The sequence below is a fragment of the Myiozetetes cayanensis genome, unplaced genomic scaffold, assembly GCF_022539395.1.
Source record: "Myiozetetes cayanensis isolate MyiCay16 unplaced genomic scaffold, myiCay2020 scf3, whole genome shotgun sequence".
Classification (NCBI taxonomy): Eukaryota; Metazoa; Chordata; class Aves; order Passeriformes; family Tyrannidae; genus Myiozetetes; species Myiozetetes cayanensis.
Window position 1 is genome coordinate 49,281,899 of NW_026087521.1, and position 19,934 is coordinate 49,301,832.

A 19,934-nucleotide genomic window follows, 5' to 3' on the forward strand; every position below is an offset into this window, starting at 1 on the left:
AATATGATAGTTTAAATGGAGATCTTTGTTTTAAGCCAAGCTATGAGTGGTTGAAAAAGTGGAGTGTATATCTACTCCAGGGATTAACCTGCAGCATAATTTGGACGGTGGGGCTGCTGGGGTGTTAAATCATCTGCACATGAACCACCACCATTCAGCTGGAAGCAGCCCCAGGCACACATCATGCATCAGGTCCAAGTGGTGCACATTTGTATCACTTCATTTGCAACTAATGAAATAGCTAGAAACATTTATTGCATATAAATTATATATGAGCACCCATCATACAAATAAACTCTTTCCAGTCTCAGCTTCCCATTTCCTCGTTAATCACAAAGTCTCTTACATTTGGGACAGATTCAGGAGTGTCTGCTGGTTCCCATCCCCTGGGCCTGTTTTGGTTAACTCAAGAGGTGAGCTACTCTCCAGATCTCTACAAAGCCCCTACACACCTCTAGAGTATGCACCTATTCCAACATATGGAGTGGTAGGGGAAGCAGAAAAGTTTCTCTCCAGCTCTTGCCTAGAATTAAACTTCTTTCACGTGGAAAATCTGGCAGATTCCCCATAGGCTGAGATGAAATAATAGCAAAAACCATAAGTAATCTGACACTTGTAATTACAGGCCTACCAGCCCCTTATTGACCTCAGAATAAGGAAATAGCACATACTGGGATCATTTAAAAACAAGGGAAGAGTTCTAGTTAACACTAAGTCTCATGTGTTTATGGAAAAGAATTCATAAAATTGCTTGGGAACTTTTTGAGATGTAAGTTACAGGTTTGGGTTATGGATTTGGCTGACAAATATAAAAGCTGTTGAAGTAACAGGGCTCCAGCAAGGAAACTAATACAGTCTTACACTGTGTTTTGATTTTTAGAAAACTGGAATGATACAAAATCAACACATTTTGTAGTAAAAATTGACTAGATAGCGAGTGTCAAAATGTTAAAGTTGATATAAGCACCTAAGGGGTGTTTCTGAAACAGCCCAACAGTGAGTTACTCCACCCAGGCCACACTTTTTGGTCTGGCAGCTCTGTTTGTGGAAGAAGTGACTCTGGCGAAGGATTGACTCACAGTGTAGGAGCAGCTGAGTGGGAGCTCCCAGTGCAGTCAGAAAGGCTAATTCCATTCCAAATGTATAAGCAGGGAATGCGGAACAGGTGTAATGAGATTATATTGCAGGAGATTATATTGTGTCTGTTAATTCCATGGATGTGATTAGTGGTGTGAATGAATTCCCAGTTTTGACATCTACGATTCAATGAGGAAGGTAACAAATTGGAGAGGCTTCCTGCAAGAACTCTAAGGCCTGTTAAGGAGTTGGAAGACATCTTATGGGGCATAAGCGCTTAGGACTGTTATGATCAAAGCCTAAGTATAGCTATGTAGTGTTCCATTTTTGCTCCTCCAATTGCCACACTGCCTAACAGTGGTACAAGAGAAAAACAGTCTAGAGATGAGGTACACATTTTATAATGGAGAAAATAGTTAAATACTTGAGCAGTTTACTTAGGGTGCTGGCAGCTTCCCAAACATTGGCAGTTTTTTAATGAAGATGGGATGTTTAACAAAACAACAATGATTAATGTGACAGAGTCCTTTGTCCTGTGATCATCTGGAAAGCAGAATGGTCTGGAAATTAGTCTAGTGCAACAGACACTGCTGTCAGATGGTACTAGCCTGCAATGCTTGTACTACAACCGCTCCCAAAATTATAGCCCTTGCATTTTATGTTGTTTTACTTTATTTAGAGGCTCAGTTTCCTCAATGGAGGAAGCCCCTGCTTTTAGGTCCAGTGATGATTTAGGACTTTTCTGCTGTGGGTTTTGTGTCTTGAATTGCTCCCTGTGCTCCTCTGGGGTGGCCTCTCATGGCTGTTTTTGTCTGCTTTGGAGAAATGCCTGAAGTGAGTGAACTCAGTGCCTGTGTCCTGTGAGTGGGGTTCAGCATCACCACCCATCTCAGTGTGAGAGATATCTGTGGAAGCATGGGCAGGACTAAGGCTATGTGATCCAAGTGAAGGATTCTGAATAGAGGGATTTGGGCAAGGTCCACCAATTTTGGACAACTCTCCAGGAACAAATCCTGAAAATGTGGGATAACAAGAAGAAGCAATAGGCCGCAATGACACAATGAAATCCTTAACTGAACTTCTACCTCCATGTCTGGTGGGCAGCCGTGTTAGGAGGAGTTACCTTAGTCCATCATGGATTTAGGGGGCCACAGAGCCCCAGGGAGCTCATGCATGAGTCGATTGGTGCAGTGAGCTGGTTCCTCATTTCCCCTGTCCTGGCTCATCCTGTTCCTGCTCTAGTGTATTTGACATATAGGGCAGATTCAGAGGTGAGGGAGCAGTTTGCCATGCAGTTATAAAAGACTGTTTTCTCTGCAGCTGCTTAAATTTGACCTAAATACCTTCCAGATTATGCAGCCTGGTGCTTTGTTTCAAAACCTAGAAGGTCACTGTCTGCTGGGTCTTCCTCCCTCAAGTGAACCAGGGGCATGTACTGGCGACGAGTGAGAACTCGTGCTCTGCCGCGGCTGTGGGGGAAAGCCGGAACAGCAGAGGGTGTTGCAGTCTGGAACGAAGGCGCGTCGGCAGTGGTGTGCGGGGTGCCCACCCTCCAGCCCTCCGCGACGCGCAGCATCGCTGGGCACGGGAGCGCTGCAGCCCCTGCCGGGGCTGGCAGCCTGCAAGCAGCGGCACACGGCTCCCCGCAGCCGCGCCGGGTCACTCCGCTCTGGGCAGCCCCTGTACCTTCGCTTTCCTGGAAAGCAGCTTCTCTTCGTTACTGAGAAGAACCCTGCTCTGGCAGGGGAAGGAGGGGCCTGGCCACCGCTTCACGCGAAGGGGCCACTACTTGTGCTAATTTTTCTCATAACAGTGGAACTAATACAGCATCTGCTCGCTGGAAACCACAGAAAGGTGTTTTTGTTTGTTGGGCGTTTTTTTATGTTAGTTTTTTTTTCTTTCCCTGGGGGGAGCAGAGGGAGGGGGCTGGGGGATTTTCCTGTGTAGGTTTTGTCCTGGCTTTCTCTTTTTGTGTTGCTGTTTGGTTGGTTCCTTTTTTCTTCTTAATGCTTTGCTGTTAGCACCTCCTAAAAGGAGGCTTTTAGCAAGTTAAGAGAGGGACCACCTAAAAAGGGAAGGAAGGGATTAAAGGGAAAAACAAACGAAGAATGAATGCTTGTACATTTTGTACTATTTGCAGGATGGACTTGCAGCACATCAGGAGATGTTGGCAGTCATTTCCTACCCACCCCCCAAGCATCCTTCCATCCTCCTCTCTGTACAAAATCTTGTGCATTGTCTCCATCACCTCTCATGCCAGTGTACCCAGGCCTGCCCTGTGCCTTTCTTCTCTTCCTTTCCTTTCCATTTAACTACTTGGCAGGAACCCCCCAGGTTATGTCCGGGCCACTTGGTCAGCTCCATCCTCAGGGCAGTTTCACCTCCCACTCACATCCCAGCCAGAAAGCCAGTGTTCACATCAGTGCACAACACAATGTTTGGGTCTGGCTGGAGGCCCAGTAAGGCACCGAGATCCTAAGTAATGGGTCACCTGTCATCTGGAAATGATCCAGCCCCAGCTGAGCTTCCACTCACAGGTTTGCTGGCTGAAGGGCAAGGCAGTACTAACATATCTAATGCATTACCCATCTTCCCTCCCCTGTGCCCTCCATGTTCTCCTTTTTTTTTTTCTGTATTGCTTTTCCTTTCTTCTGCAGATTTTCAGTGCTTCATTATTTCTACTTTAGTTCTTTCACCTCTCCCCTCTTTTGGGCCAATGTTTGCCTTTTGCTTTTCTAAAAAACCATCTCTATTCAGTAGTTTGCAGTGACCTGCTCCAAAATACCTTTCTTCTTCCCACACACCCCAAACTGACAGGAGTAAATAGGCAGGTTGTGGCTCTTTCTACCTTATGCAGGCTGTAAGGAATCTGTGTGCTAAGAAGGAGCAAAGCTGTTTAGGGTTGGGAGAGGGACATCTTATAACTTACCAAAGACTTGGGGTTCACTGAAGAACAAGCAGAGAAATGCTACAAAGTAGAACTATAATCCAAAGGTAGAATGAACTCAGACCTACTGACCTCTGCAGTGGGACTTCAAACATAACTCTGGAAATGGTTAATTTTGTCAGCAGCTCTCTCAAGTAATGCTTTCATGTTTCTCAAAGTTTTAGTATCAGGGATAGTGAAAATATATGTATCCTTAGGCAGAAGAAAAAATGAGGGGTAGGATAAAACTTGTAAATCCCAAGAACAAATCTTGGTGCCTTCTTGGGAGCTATTCCTTACCACGCTATCATCAGCATCCTGGGCATATCAGAAACCCTGTCTTTAGGATGGATCCAGCTTTCTCCAGCCAGGTACAAGTGGGCAGTGTTCAAAGTGAGTTGCTCATGGCAGGACCATTAGCCTGGCTGTATCCTCACGTTCATTACACAAAGCCTTTCAGGTTAGTATCCATGCACTGAAAGCAGTTGGGGAAAAAATAATCAATCCACTGATGTGACCAGGGATAGTCTCTTGATTATAAAGAATTTACTTGTATTACTTTTTCCTTAAGAAAGCTCACCAAAAGATAGGATTTGTTTTTCACCTTAAACACATCCGAGCTTGGTTTCAGGCTTGCAGGAAGAAATGCAGCACTAGCAAAGTCTGTACTTGTGCATGATTTGGTTGCCATCTCCTCCGCCGTGTCACAGGACAGAAAGCTACTTCAGCACCCTTGTGTTTTCCACCTGTAAGGAAGCCACCTCAGAGGTACGCTGATCCTGAACACACTGGAAACCCTGTGGGCCAAGTCTGAGTTTTGGAAAATTGCGGTCAATGGTGCCATCATGACATATCTCACCAGCTTTTATTGCTGAAGAGGATTGCTGCAATACGCTTCCGCTGTAACTGCTGCAAGGTCAGGGTTTCAAGTGGAGGAGAGAAATGTGACTGAGACCCATGGACAAGCTCAGAGCAGTGAGGCTGGATGTTAACTTTTCATAAGCAAAGATGAAGAGGAAGAATGAAAGGCAGAATTAGACCAGTCCATTTAATGTTGAGGCCAGGTGGCTGGTAGAGTCTATGAAGTCACCCAATAAATGCTATAAATATCCATAGAGGGAAACGGACTCCCTGCTAGGCAACTGTGAAGCAAACCACAGGATATTTTTGAAGCTGCCATCCAAAAACACAAAGAAAAGTGTGACAAGTCTATTTAAAAACCAAAAATGAAACACACGAATACTTCATCCCTGCTGTGATTTAGAGCTCCAGCAGCAGGTCCTCCCACTGAAGCCTCCCTGAAAAAGAATGAAGTGCTTTGCCCAGATTCTTATGGAAGTTCAGAAATTCTTCTGCGGTCAGCAACATCTTCATGCTTGGTTGAAAGAAAAAATACGGACTGATGTCTCAACACTCAGTGGAACTTCTGGCAAGGCTGAGGATCACATTCAGTGGTGTGTTTCTGACTGCTTTGTGCTCCCTAGCAATGCCAAGCAGCTGTTAAGCTTTGTCTGCTGCTCAAGCTGGACTTACAGCTGCTTTGCATCACTAGGCTGGTACAGAGCAGCCAGAGCATGTCTGCGTTCAGGGTTTGCATGGAGCTTTTTCAACAGGGCAGTTCACCTGGCGCGCACACACCAGGGAATGCATGCAGCAGGCTCGGCAGCATCTAGGGCAAGTATATTGGTGAGAGCTCCAGTAGTGCGATCAAGTCTCAGCCTCATTGCAGGCTAGGCCTTTAACCGTGGGGTTTGTACTGAATTCCAAAGGTTTATCTTTTCTCCTATTACATCTACCCTCTCTGAGCAGCAATATGCTTATGGTATGCAGCACGTGGTGTGCTATTTATATTTTACATCATAATGTTTTGGTTTATTTGACCATTTTTCCGTGATTTCCAGTATTTTCATTTGACCCACCAAGGTAATAGCGCCTGTTTTAGGCATGCTCCTCCAGCGCGTTACACCGCTACACAGGCTGTGCTGCCAGGGTGCCCGGTGCCCTTCTGGAGGCTCCTGCGTGCCGGAGAGGAGCTGGGAGAACTCTGGCAGGGAAGGCCGGGACAGGATCCCCGTTTTCTGATGGTGTAAAGAGCCTTGGTTTGATGGCTCTACCCGCCCCGGGCCTGTGCGTCCCCCGTCGGCCCTTGATACAGCCCCTTCCCCGGTGCTTTCGAGCTCCGATGCCCCAGCCCCGTGCTGGAGGGCAGCTGACGGTGAGCGGGAGGAGGGGCAGAGCCGCGGTCCCCGCCGCCGCCTCCCCGGGCGACACGTGGCTCCAGCGGGTCCCGGGGCTGGTGGATGCTGCGGTCCCATCCCGGTGGGGTTCCTCTCCCAGTCTGCAGCAGAGGAGCTTTCACAGAATCTTTCTTTTTCTTTTCTCTCTCTCCCCTCATCTCTCCAACTTTTCTTTTTAAAAAAGCCAATCAAAACCAAACTTTTTTCTTCTTTACTTTTTTCTTTTCTTTTTCCCCTTGCAAGAGCCACGCCGTGGAAAGACGGGGTGGTGGAGGAGGGAGAAACCCCTCCCCTTCCCCTCCCCCGTGGCTCCTTCCTCGGAAAAGAAACATTTGGGGGGTTTCCTCCCCTCCTTTCCCCTCCCCTCCGCTCCGCGCCTCTCCGCTCCTCGGAGCCGAAGCCGCCGCGGCGCCCGCCCGCCCCGCGGCCGAGGAGGGTCCCGCCGCGCCGCCCCCGGTAAGGCGCGCACCGGCCCCTTTGTGAGCCGAGGGGCCGGGGGGGGATGCGGAGCGCGGCGGCGCCGGGCGGTGGGGAGCGGGGCCGCCTCCGTTTCGCTGCGGGGCGGGAGAGCGGCGGGGGCCGGGCCGGGCAGCGCCGCTGCCGCCCCGCCACTCAGCGCTCGCTCGCTCGCACCGGCGGCAGCGCCGCCCGCCCGTGGCCCCGGAGGTGCCGAGAGTAAGTTGTGCGGCGTTAACTGCAGAGGGCCTTTTGGGGGGCGGGCTGCGAGGGACTTGTCTGTCTGTCTGCTCCGGTCCCCCTTGGCTTCTTGCAAAGGGGTGCAACTCCCGCTGTTTTGGCTCTTGGGCACGTTTGGGCTGTTGTTGGTTGGGGAAGATGGAGCGTGTTGGGCTTTGGGGTGCCTTCCCCAAGGGGGTCAGACGGAGATTTGGGGTGCTCGCAGCTCATTGCCGGCCCCGAAAGGAGCCACGTGCCCTTCTAGGGTGGCGGTGGGGTGCTGGGAACAGCCTCGGAGGCTCTGTGGGGATTGTGCTGCCCTCAAGGTGTTCTCCACAGCATCAGGGTAGGGAGATGCTTCTTTTAAAGTGAAACCTGCAAATTATGTAATGTCTCAGATGGGTCTGTAGGGAAGCAGCCGTATGGGTCCAGGTAACTCACTCTTAACACCACTTCTTTCACATAAACCACTGGAGAAGCAGTGTGCAAGGGTGTTACACTTAGCCTTAGCTGGAAAAGCGAGCTGCCTGCCGGAACCGAAGGTGCTACAGGGAGGTGGGGTACCTGTGAAGCAGGGGGTACATGCCCGTTGGAGTTGCCTTGAAAAGCAAAGGAACTTGCCATCCTCCAGACTTGGCACAGTAAGAATGCAGCCTCACACCTGCCTTTTCTCAGAAGATCAGTGCTGTGCGCCTATGGAAAGCCTTGCCGGCAAAGGTTATCACTAAAACCTCCTCCTTTATGCAATCTGAGTCATGGTGCTCGCAGCCATGCAGGATCCACTACTCACTTTTTCCCACTAACACACACACTCTTACTGAGAATTTTGGAATGGTTACCATGTAAAACCTCAGCTCATGCTACTCTTAGGTTCTTCTTTTTTCCTTTTTTAAAAATTTAAGTGTGTATTCCTTCCTGCTTAGTAGAAGTTTGGAAACAGGATCCAGATGAACTGCAGAGGTAACTGAGAGGAACTCAAGAATGGTAAATTATTGTCCCTGGCTTTTTTCTTCTCCTGTATGGTGAAGGAGAGGGATGTGGCTTGACCATTGTTCTGGAAAGTTGAGGGTAAAGAGTATTGTTAGCAAGCTGCTATTTAGAACTGTGTGGTCCAGACAGTGCCATTTGCTAGTTCTAGTCCTTGCAGCTCTCAGAAAACTCAAATGAAAAGCCCAGTCACATGTTGACCGCACTCAACTCTGTAAAATGGGGTGGAATCAGAAATAACTAGTTTCCTGATGTTTTGTTCTCTATTGACTGTGCCCTTAAGAGGGTATGCAGGCATATCTTCTTTCTCCAAACAAACTGCAGTTCAGATGCTGTGTGAATGTCAAATGGCCCATTCAGTCACGGCAGGGCAATGTCATGTGCTTAAAAATTATGCACATGCACAGAAGTTTGTGAGACTGAGGCTGTAGTATCACATAATGTTGCTCTTGGTTGAATCAATTCATGAAGAAATGTAGCCAGTCGCTGCAGATGAAGCCAAGCTTTGTTTCTCTGTTCATGAGTGATTCTGCTGGGATGTGATTTAAAATGTAGTTGTTGAAGTACAGATTCTTGTTTCCTCTGGAGTGGAAGGCTCTTGGGCACAAACCTGTAGGATTACCGGGATGCCACCCTCCCACACAGGTTCCCATCTTTTCCTGATCTAGACTGGGATCTGGGCCTTTGTTATTTCTGTGTTCCTTGTTATTATTCAGTATGTTGTACATCCTTCAATAACCTGGCTTGCTTATCACTTACTTAAATGTGGTGGGGTTGAGAGGCAACATAAAGATTTTCTGTAAGTTTGTGGTGGAAGGCACAGGTAAACTCTGCTGGGGTCCTGAAAAACAGTCACAGAGGAGCACTGGGAAAAGGCTGAGCTTCTTCAGATCCTCCCAGCTGTGTGTCCCTGCCCTGCTCTGCCTGCTCAGAGAGGGCCAAATTCAGTTTTCATATGACGGCTTCAAACATGCAGCCAGTGCCTCTTACCCTCCTCAGTCCAGCTGGGATTTCTGTGAAGTTGGTGGTCAGTTTGCGCAAGGATGGAGATGGGGTTGGGTGGTGTAAATTCTTAGTTGCTGTTGCTAGTACTGTGGTTGCATTGCTAAGAAACAAAGGAGAAAATGTGCCTTTGGAGCTGTGTTTCTTCCCTTGTTCATCTTTCTCTCTGTCCCCACTGGGGATGTTTCGGTCTTTTCTCAAAGCCTTTCACTGCAGCTTCTTGCCACCTCCTTGCCCCACTACCACCCACAGGCTTCTCTGTCCTGCTTTCTCCAACCTTTGTTTGGTCAGCAATAAACAGATACTTGTGCCAATACTTAAATATGACATCATTTGGGTCGGGTTGATGCTGTGGGTAGATTAATGAAAGCTATGGGGAGGGGTTGTGTTCCTCAGCCGTTATTCCAGGCCACCTGCAGACCTCGGCTAGTGGTGCTTGCCAAAAGCTTGCAAGCTGGAGAGGTGGGCACCTGCATGTCTTTCTGTAAGTGAAAATGCGGATGCTGAAAGAGCCGAGTATGCCATACAGAGATGATATCTTTTTACAGAGTAAAGGTGTGTGTGTCATTAGGAGGCATAATATATTTATTTAAAAAAATGCAACTGAGGGCTACATCAATTAGATCTTTGGTTATATGTAAGTAGAGGCAGAAGGCAGGCATGATATCAACTTACTGCCTTCTGTCAGTCTGCTTCGTTACTGTCTGCTCTTCTGCTTTGCATTTGTGCATATCCTGCAGCCTTCTGCCTCAATAAGGTATTTATTAGGTCACCATTTTGCTGAAATCGGGCTCAACTCTTAAAAAAAACCAAGGTGCTGTGGTGCAGGATTTGGTGACTTTGTGTTAGTGAGTAAAATTCTTCCCCCCCCTCCCTGCCCCTGACCAAGTGCAAGGTTTCAAGTTAAGATTTAGAAGTGTGAGGTGTAGAAAGTCATACTTTTGAAACTTTTGGGAATCGATGCTTCCATTCAATAGATATTCAATAGTATAAAAATGTAAACTCAGTTTTAATAAAGTGGCTAAATGCTGGTTTTGTGTTGTCTTTGGAGACTTTAAAGCTGCCCCCTTATTTTTGTCCTCTTCAGTGGAGAAATGAAAAGGCCTATGTGCACTTCACAGGAAATGAGTGTCTGATACAGGCTTGCAGGCTGCACATTTCCAAGAACCGCTCTCAAGGTATTTTGATAATGCACATTCTCTCTGCCTTCTCCCTTCCTGCTCCCCCTGTGCTTTGTGTGCTGCTTATTCACAAACACATGCAGGGTAGGAGGGCAAGAATTGACCGGTGCCACTATTAAATTTGCAGATAGGCTGCTTTAGCTTTACATTGGAGCTGTGGCTGGCAAAATTAAGCCAGCTGGCAGCATTCAGTTGCCTTTGTTGCAGAGAGTTTTTGTCCTTCCCCTCTCACTCCCTGCAAAAGCTGAAGAAAAATTTTGACTTCAGATTGTGACTTGTGCAACAAGGGAGTTTTTTGTGTGTATGTGATACTGCAGTTCAGAAACAGTTTGGATCTACTTTCGTAATTCCTCAGTAGCAAAGTTTATTTGGAAAGTTAGGCTAAAGCTTAGGCTAAAAATTTCTGCAATCTGAATGCGTAGCCGGGCTGCTGCACATCCTGCTGAAGGTGCCTTCCTGAAGCTCGGGGGGTTCAGCGTAGGTTTGCCCATCACACTACTGGTGATGAGCACAGGTGCTCTCAGGAATGGTTTGATTATGCTTTTTGACAGACCAGCAGTGTTGTTCTTCATGCATATTGTAGTTCTTCCTTGTTTTCTAGTGAGATTTTGGGATGTGGAAGGAGGGAAGTTGGAGCTGGAGAAAAAAATCCTCCAATCCCTGCTACTGGAAGTTATGTTCATTCTCCAAGACCCAGTTAAGTGACACAGTGGACCAAGAGTCCCACTCAAGGGAACGCTGAGACAGAAGGAGTGTTTCTTTCTAACATCATTGCCACAGCCATCTCTGATTCTGAGCTGCTTTAGCAGTAAACACTCAAATCCGCCATTTGTTAGGAAGCACACTGATGTTCAAGTCAGCACACATAAGGTAGAGGTGCTGTTCTTTTTAGTCATTAAAGAATGAGGAAAAAATGGGCAGAGCTACTTTAACTACTCTGCAGCAGGTCCATAATTGGTTTCTCATGGTGACTTTATATACCCTTGTTTACTACTTCAGTTTTGCACAACTAAAGAACGTTTATGCCTTGAGCTGAGCTTCCCTTAGTCTTATGTCAGGTTTGAATGCTTAAGAGGTGTCTTAAAAAGGCGTTGCTAAAAAACCCAGTCCTTTGCTTCTGGATTCCTCTGCCTAAGGTCTGCTAAAGCATAATGTGGTGGGTACTGCACAGAAACAAAGCAGAGGCATTTGAGAAAGAAGAGAAATGAGACTCCTCAGATCAGCTCTCTCACTTTCCCCAGAAGCAGCATTTAATGTCTATATGACTGGAGTTTTTCCTTTTATGAGTTTTAAAATTAGTTACTTTTCAATCTCGGTCACCTTTGAACTTCCTCTCATCTAGTTTTATAAAAGAACACAAAAGGAACGTCCTGATTGTACTGTATCTTCCTCTGGAATCCCCTTGTATCTATCTGCTCTCTAAACTGAGCATGAAGTTTCACCCTTGTCTCTCTGTACACTTACATTTGACTTCTTATCACCCATATTTAGGGCCATCATCTTTGTTTCAGCTCTATCTGTTTTTATTTAAGGTGACTGGAACTGACTGTATTATCTTAGGTGGTGACATTACTGTTACGTTCCCACCCATCCATTTTGCAACCTCACACTCGTGTTTGCATCTTGGTTTTTTAATGACTGCTTTTGCATTCAGAGCTGGAGCTTTCCTTAACGAACCCTCAGCACTGTTACTCGGCTCATTGGTCAGCTGTGCCACTTAATTTATCACTCTTGAAAATATAGACTAGACCCGGTTGGTTTTCCTACAAGCCTGTGTGTGTGTTTGCGTTTGTCAGGACAGAGTCACGCCCGATGTCCTGGTGCTTTCCAGCCTGGTGAATTTTGAGTGACCTCTGACTTCTCTTGCCTATAGAGAGTGAAGTGATTTTGTTACTGTTTGCCCTGGGAAGGTGATGAGGGGGCTCACCACATTTCGAGCTGGCTGCTTAGATGTAAGTAACATGAGGCTGTAAGCTGCCTGCTGAGGGGCAAGGTTAGACCTGGGGGATTTGAGATGTTGTGGGTAAAGACAGCTTGAAGACAGGGAGAGACAATTCTGGAAAGGGACCTGGGTCAACATGTGAGTTTGCGTGGGCAGGGGGAAGGGACTTGCTTGCATCAGAGCTGGGGGAGGCTTTGGGCTGCTTGTGCCCACCAACCTGTTGAGTGAGGAGGGATGCTCCACAAAGTGGGCTAAGTTGATCCAGGGGGAAGATGAAGAGGCTGGGAGGGTGGCAGAGAGGTGACCAGATGTGCAGGGGCTGAAATGCTTTGGTTTCCTCCAGACACCTCTTTTACACCTCCCATTCACCCCTTGGTGTGACTGTTCTGTGTCTTCTATCCATCTGCTTTACAGGTCCCGGGATGGCTCTTTAGCTCATGTACCACATCTTGCTTTTTGACTTGTTTCTGGAATGGAGGCTTTGGGGAAGCACAAAGTGTGTCCTGTCATTTGTTGCTTCTTCAGATACCATCTGCCTGATGGGGAACTCTGTCTGGGGATTGCCTCTCCCCCACATCATGTAGCCCTATGCTGCTGCTCCTGTCTTAGCAGTACGTGTCAAAAAAAGTTCCTTCTAATACTTGCAGCCCTCTGGCAATTGGTAGTTCAGCTGATTTAATTGAGCACTTCTCTTTGCATCTCAACCATCCATTCAAAATCCCTGGGTATAGTCCATGGTGCCCAGCTGACTTTCTACTCTAATATCACCTTTCCTCATCAATTCTGATACAGCACCCCCCTTTTTCCCTTCACATTAAACAACATTAAATACTGGGAAATTTCCTCAACATCCTGTGCAAGAAAAAAGATAATGTCCACTTGCTTGTGTAGCTTTTCTGCAGTACCCCTTTCCCCACTTGCTGGTATCCCAGTCAACTAAATTATTCCCCCAGAAGTTTTCTGTTTTTGATAAACTGAAAATGCCATATTTTATTTTCTGGGTTTTGTTTTGTTTATCTTGGCCACCTACTGTCCCAGTTTCATGACAGCCATCCTCATATAAATTTGTTCCCTAATGTCAGTAATTTATATTCCTTTATATTGGCTCCTCCAGAATTATCTTGTCATCTTCTGAAGAATTATAGAGAAGGTTGTAGAGAGATTTGGACAAAGACTGTGGTTTTGTAGTGTCCGTGTTTGATGTCTCTGATCCACAGTGGATGCCCTTGCAAGTTGGTGCACCTACATCTAATACCTACAGTGTGACCTGTGCTGTCCCCCAGGCCTGCCCTCCTAGCCAGGCAGTGTCTCTGCATCATTCTTTGTGGGAGGTCTGCATGCTCTGCCACTTTAAGATTTCCTAAATAACCTCTCATGACGTGGTTTTTTTTTTTTAATTATTCTTTTCACTTTTAACTCTCAGGACTAGTTTCTTTATTTTGCGTGTTGGAAATCCCCCATTATAAAACCTAGTGTTGTGATGCGTTTGTGCTTTCTGACCCTCGCCCCTTCCTCTGAAGGCACAGTAGCTGGTTAGTGGCCTCTCGCATCTTCTGAAGCTGGTCCTTCTGAAGAGCCAAGGCAGGGTCTCTTCCCTGCCCCCTGTGCTCTGCCTGGTGTTGGTTAAGCACCTGGGACTCTTCTCTGACATCATAGTTCTGATCAGGATATTGAACCAGTTTTATCTGCAGGCCAGGCACTGCTCGTTTCTCAGAGTTAGCTACTGCTTTGACTTTCTTTCCGGCTAAATGTGATTGTTTTGATAAGAAGCCGTGGCCATCGAAGGGACCACTGATGGCCTTTGCTTCTCAGGATTTACTAATTTCCTCAAACAGGGTTCTGGAACAACTGAAAAAAGTCAGTTCAGCCAAGAGACTGGAGCAGAGTATTGTATCTGTGGTGCTGACCTGGGGGGAGGCGGTAAGGCTGAGGAACCATGATGGGTAGATGCAGAGCTCTGCTCCAGCAGAGGGCAAGGATGCAGCCCTGGACATCTCTACCCCCTTCCAGCTGATCCCCCTCTCAGCAGGAAGATGGGACAGAGCATTTCAAGGAGGGAGTCATGAGGGACTGCTGTTATCTTGGTTTCTTTTTCTTCCTCATCGTGTCCTTCTCCATCTCCTTGTTTCAGCCCCCAAATTGGGGAGAGCCCCAGCCACCTTCCCAGGGGTTCAGGTGGTGTGAGGGGAGGGAAGGCAACACGGAGGCTGTGTTCCCTGGCCGAGTGCAGAGCTGAGGTTTTGTGTAGCTCTGCTGCACTAACATTCACGGGAATGGCTGCTCTGTGGAACTGCAAAGGTCAGGAGCAGTGCGACTGGGCTTCCCTCACTTACCAAAAATGCTGTTGGCCAGAGGTAAGCAACAACAACTCTCTTTGCTTGAGCCATGGCCAGATAGGCTCAGCTGCAGCTTCGGAACTTGGTAGTACCCCCTCCTGATTTCCTTTTTCTTACCTTTTTTTTTTTTTAATTCTCTTTTCCCCAGTTACGGGGAAAGGCAGAAATAATTCAGTCTCCAATAGAAGCTGTCTTTGCCAGAAGTCAGATGCTAGTTTTGGTAGTTCTTGGCAGCCTTTGAGTTCAGGGAAGCGATGTGGCTTCTGTGTTATTATGAAATGGCAGGATTACAGTTTCACATTGGGCTATTTTAACGAGGAATAGGCTCTTTTATTTGGAAGTAGTTCTGAATGTACGTAGTATTTCTAAGGTGTGAGGAGGGGACCCTGAAAATGGGGGTCTTTCTTCCAGCTCTTTCAATTATCCCAGTAAAGGCAATTAGCTTTTCCTGTAAACTGCCTTGTTGGGTTTTTAAAAGCGTATTATGGAGAAACCAAACATGCTTGAAGACTTCCCTGCCTTGAAGAATATTTGGCACATATCACACTGTCTTGTTGGTTTTCTTGGGGTAAATCTTTCAGCCCATAGCAACAAAGTGCCACATTAATTCAGAAAACACACATCGTAGAAAAATACGGTAAGAAGTACAAAACATGAATATCAGATCCATGGGAAGTTATTTGTGGTTTTTGAAGTATCTTCTCCAGCCTCAAAATGTTGGGAAGTGTTTGATAAGGCCAGTCCTCTTGCAAGGTGTCCAGCTGCTGATTTCTGGAGACCGCATGCAGGATCTTCCTGCTCTGTATCTGTAGTGTGTGGAAGTAGGAACTGTAACAATGTGTGTGCTGCCTCAGCTTATTTTATTTTATTAAATGCTGCATTTTTGAATGCTGGTTGTGTAGGGAAATACAGTTTTGGTTTGGGGTATGTATGTGTGGTGTGGGTTGGTTTCTTTTTTTCCATGTATTCCCTCATGTATCAGACATAATGGCAGCCTCACATCAAACTATTTATAGCCATGGCATAAAAGATAGAGGGAACTGCAATGTCTCTGAGGCCTGCTTTGTGCTGGAGAAATTGACTGTGATTAACGTTGGTCCTCTTAGCTGAGCTGGGCCACATTTCTCCCCTAACCACAGCTCCCTCTGTGCTCTTTGGCATGTCTGTCTGTGCATCTCCTTTCCCTCCCCTCTCCATGATCCCTTTCTGGACTGGTCCTGGTCACCTTGGCTATGGTAGGGTGCTCATGACGAGGGGCACTGGTGTGACCATGCACTGTGGCAGTGACGGTGGCAGAGTGCAAACCAGTGCCAGAGTGTGGCAGGCGGTGGCGGCCATGGGAACCAAGCTGGCCCACCATTAAAACCCAGCGCTGCGTGCTTGGCTCTTACCAGGGAGGTTTCTTCCAGCCTTTTGCTCAAGCTTTCCTTTGAAACATCCTCCCCAGCCACAAATCAGTAGGCAGCGCATTTCTGTGGGATGCAGACGTGCAAGCAGAGATGTCTGCTCAGGCTCTGCTGCCTGGAACGGGGACACTGCTGCAAGGGCTTGCAGGGTACCTCAGGAAGAGCTTTTCCAAATTAACCCAGCCTCATTCTAACTGCTCTGGGAACTGCAGGGTTGCTATCTGGGAGATGTCAAAGCTGAATGGAGTGGTAATGGGAAGTTAAAAATGGGAATTAATAATGCGTAGTAATGGGATAGATCTGCAGTTCTGCTATCTACAAGTCAACATAGCTTGTGGGGTGTGTGCCCAGTCTGGACTCTGCTGGGGAGGATGCAGAGAAGTGAGGTTATGTGGGTATAAGTGAAGCAGTAGAGGGACTGCCTCTGAAAGGCATGCAGAAAGCTGGGATTGTTTTTTCAGCTTGCTAATGGATCCAATGACAGACGAACAATTGCACATGTGATGGTCTGCTGCTCCACCAGGTCAGTGGGTTTGGTTTTCCATCTGTGAGATGAGAAAGAAAAGTACTGAGAGCAGGGCAGGTGAGTGTGGGTCAGAATTTAGTGGGTCTCTGGAATGGCTATATGGTGTCAAATAAGATACTCTAACTGTTTTGTGTTGTATTGAGCACAAGCTGGAGTTTACTGTTCTGAATCCTTAAGCTTGTTCCCGTTGCCATCATCTCTTAACATTTGCGGTTTTATGGTTCCTGCTTCCAGAAGATGATGGCACCTTTATGGTCTTTCCATTTGTCCTTAAGCCATCTGTGAGCTGCCTGGACCTAACCAGCTCATGGCTTTGTAAGTAGCAACAATAACAGCAGCAATAATCCACTTTCTCTGTTGCTATCTAAAGTGCTGTATACGTGCTTCTGCAGTAATACAGATCAAAGACATTGAGACAGACAACTTGTCCCCAGATTTGTTGTATTTTAGATCCACGTTATTGCAAACTAATGGGCTTAGTCACCTGCTTGATGGACATCTCTTTCTTTTCAAAGGACAGATCTGCTCTTAAGTAAAGCTGTGCAAAAACTGGGAAGTGCTACATCGGAGTTTCTGAATTTGGACCACTTCCAGGCCTGACATCCAGAAACTCATCCCTATGGCCAGTAAAGACAAAGAGGTAAGCTTTCTCAAGTGTCCTGGAAGAAGAGAGCATCATAGAATGCATCATAGCTGAGTACTTGAGACTGCTGCTGAACATGCCAGATTTGTCAAGCCCTGGGGTGCAGGGCTGGCTTGGCTGACACCAGATGCCCTGATTTGCTAGAACTGTTTCCTTATATGAAATATGCTGCCTTGCCCGGGTTGTGAGTGAGGAGGAAAACAGAATGCCCTGTGTCAAGAGCACTTATTTTGAAAAGCTCTTGAACTTGCAGTAAATCAGAAGCTCTGGGAAAACTTATCCAGCCTTTTAATTAGTGGGACACTAGCTTTTTAGGGTATATTGCTTTGGATTCACGCACTGTTGTGACTTGCATTAGGGAGGTAGTAACTTGTTTGAGCGTTGGGGGTTTTTTGGGGCTTTTTTTGGAGGGGAGAAGAGGGAAAGCAAATTGTGGTGTGGCAAATTAGAAACAGAACTAAATATGCATGTGTGTTTCATTACACCCCACGCCTCTGGGTTGGCTTATTCCTAATCCTGAGTCTGCACATCCTCCTTGATGTGGGAGGCCATGTACATGTAGGACTTGCTGACCCATTAAAACTGAACATTAGAGGTAGTATCAGGAAGCACTTCTAAAGCTAATATTAGTATAAGTAATGCTGCGCTGCAGGCCAGGCAGTTCTCTCTTGGAAATGGGTCACTGAAGCTAAACAAATTCCCTCCATCTGAGGCTCTGACCCATATGTAGATTTCAAACCGAGTGAACAAATTGTCAGGGTGCTATTTTTGCATTTACTTTGAATTCAGAATGATGACACAGTCTCAGTTCTTAGTCAGTGAGATTTCTAGTAGCAGTGAATTTTTCTTAAAGGGCTTGGGTGAATGACTCAAGGTTGAAAACTGAGACAAACCAGTTTGTTTTGTTTTGTTTTTTTCCTGTCAAATAGCATCTGCAGCCTTAAACAAATGATATATTTGTTGTTACATTTAAAACTAGCCTGGAAATGAAAGACAACTGCCTGCTTCTGTTTACTTGCTTGAATTAATTGTTCATCCTTGACCCATGAAAGTGACAAAATTTCTGTTTGGACCCAAGAGAAGTTGCTGTTTAGGAAGGCTCCTTCTCAGTCCTCTCGAGGCTATATCTGCAGCCCTGGAGGCATCTGGCAGATGACCTTCTTTTTCTATAGGAGCTAATGTCAGTGGGCCCTATAGCTTCGGCGCCCAGCAGAGGAGAAGGAAAGGGACAGAGATAACGCAACTTCTTGTGGCGCCTGCTGTGCTGAGTTTTCAGTGGTGATAGATAGCCCTGGTTGCTGCACGTGGTGACTGTGTTTACTTGCATTCTGCTCACTAAATCACTTTCCCCTAAGATTTATTCTGACTTGCTGAACGGCTTGAGCAGCTTTTAACTGCTGCCTTTTTTTTTTTTTTTAATGGAAAAATAAAAAACCGAAGTTGATTAACTTCTTCCTACCCCTCCCACCTTTCTCTAAGTGTGGAATTTCCCTCCTGCTGTGACATGTAGCTAAAGGGCAGGATCAACAGCATTCAGAGCAGTACCAGGAACATTAGCAGCTTGTGGACTGCAAATCACAGGGCTAGAAACTGGAGAAACTTCCCGGGCTGCTCTTGGAAAGGATATTTATTGCTCCCATGTATGGAGTGCCGTGTGCCTGACTGCTAAATTATTGGTATTACTGTTAAGTATTGAGACAGATGTTAGTCAAGAAAAGATGACTGTAGGCAAGGCACAACTACTGTGCCTGTGTGAAGGACAGATGTTTGGCCCTGCTGCTCTGTGTCCTCTCCCCAGGTGCAGAGTGGGCTCTGCATGGCCATCCAGTTGGCGCGAGCACCAAACAGAACGAGAGGCTTTTGAATAGCTGGCAAAGTGTGTGAGACAGCAGGATCTTGCAAGGAGCTAAGCTCAACATAAAGCTCTCCCTCCAGAGCAAGCTCTCCACAAGTCCCTACACATTCCCTGGGGGCTGGCTGCCTGCTGTGAGCCCCAGTGCTCCTGCAAGTCTGCCTTGGGGAGGGACTGCTGGAGGTGAAGTGTGTCTCTCCCTTCGCTGCAGGCTGTGTGTCAGCAGTCTGTCCTGCTCCAAGCATGGCTATGCTGTGAGCGAGTATGACTGGGTTAATGGAGTATGTCAAGGGACCGAGGGCAGGATTTGGTGGCGAGCCACTGACTTGTCAGGCCTGGGGAAGTGGTATGTTACAGCTCAGCTTCTCGCACAGAATGAGCCTCTGGCTTAGGGCTGTGGTTTTTATGTTTGTGAGCACACGCACATTCAGAATATGTACTTTTTTTATATGTAATTGAAGTGACTTGGATGGCTGATGGCAACACTGGGTTCAGAAATTTGCATTTCTGAAAACAGACAGCCTGGTGATAACATAAGGTGCAGGAGATGAGCAGGGTCGTGACAGCTCATGAGCAGAGGACGGTGACTGGGAGGGGCAGCATTGTCTGCAGGCAGGGAGAGATGTCCTTCTGGAAGAAAGAGAAGTTAAGGAGCTGGAAGGGCATCAGTAGTGTCTGGTACCAGTAGTGTTAAGTGGCCTCATTTGTGGCAGTCCTGGCCCTGAAGTTGATGTTGTAACATTTCTTGAAAGGGTCTTGATCTGAGACCTTTGCTTTCTCCTAACATAGTGAAACAGGCATGTCATGGGATGAGAGAGTAGTTCATGGGGTTTGGTAGGAAAGACTTATTCCCATCTTCTGTTTCTTCTAAGTCCTTTTACTGGAGAAAGCGTTAGAGAGGTGCAAAGAAACCTTTCTACCTTTCATTGAATGACAAAGTAAATTATACTTTACTGCTTTGCGAAATTTTTTCCTTCTGATTTGGAGTGTCATTTCCCTTTTCCTGTCTCAAGGCCACTTTGAAAAACCCCAAAGCATCTAGCAGGGGAAATCTTGAAATTACAAGCTCATCTGGGTTCAAACGAGCCTTCTGAGGCTGTAAATCACAGAAACCAATGGGATGCAGAGCTCTGCAAGGTGCCAC

The 19,934-nt window shown here is 46.8% G+C and overlaps 1 protein-coding gene across 1 annotated transcript in view; it reads left to right on the top strand.

The window, feature by feature from the left end:
• The first annotated feature begins 6,455 nt into the window (after window positions 1-6,455).
• The window catches only part of NFAM1 (NFAT activating protein with ITAM motif 1), a 45,705-nt gene continuing 32,226 nt past the window's right edge, over window positions 6,456-19,934 (top strand). Inside the window, exons 1-2 of the transcript XR_007630085.1 lie at window positions 6,456-6,696; window positions 16,811-16,935. The gene's annotated coding sequence lies outside the window, so the exon portion shown is untranslated. The remainder of the gene's footprint in view (window positions 6,697-16,810; window positions 16,936-19,934) is intronic.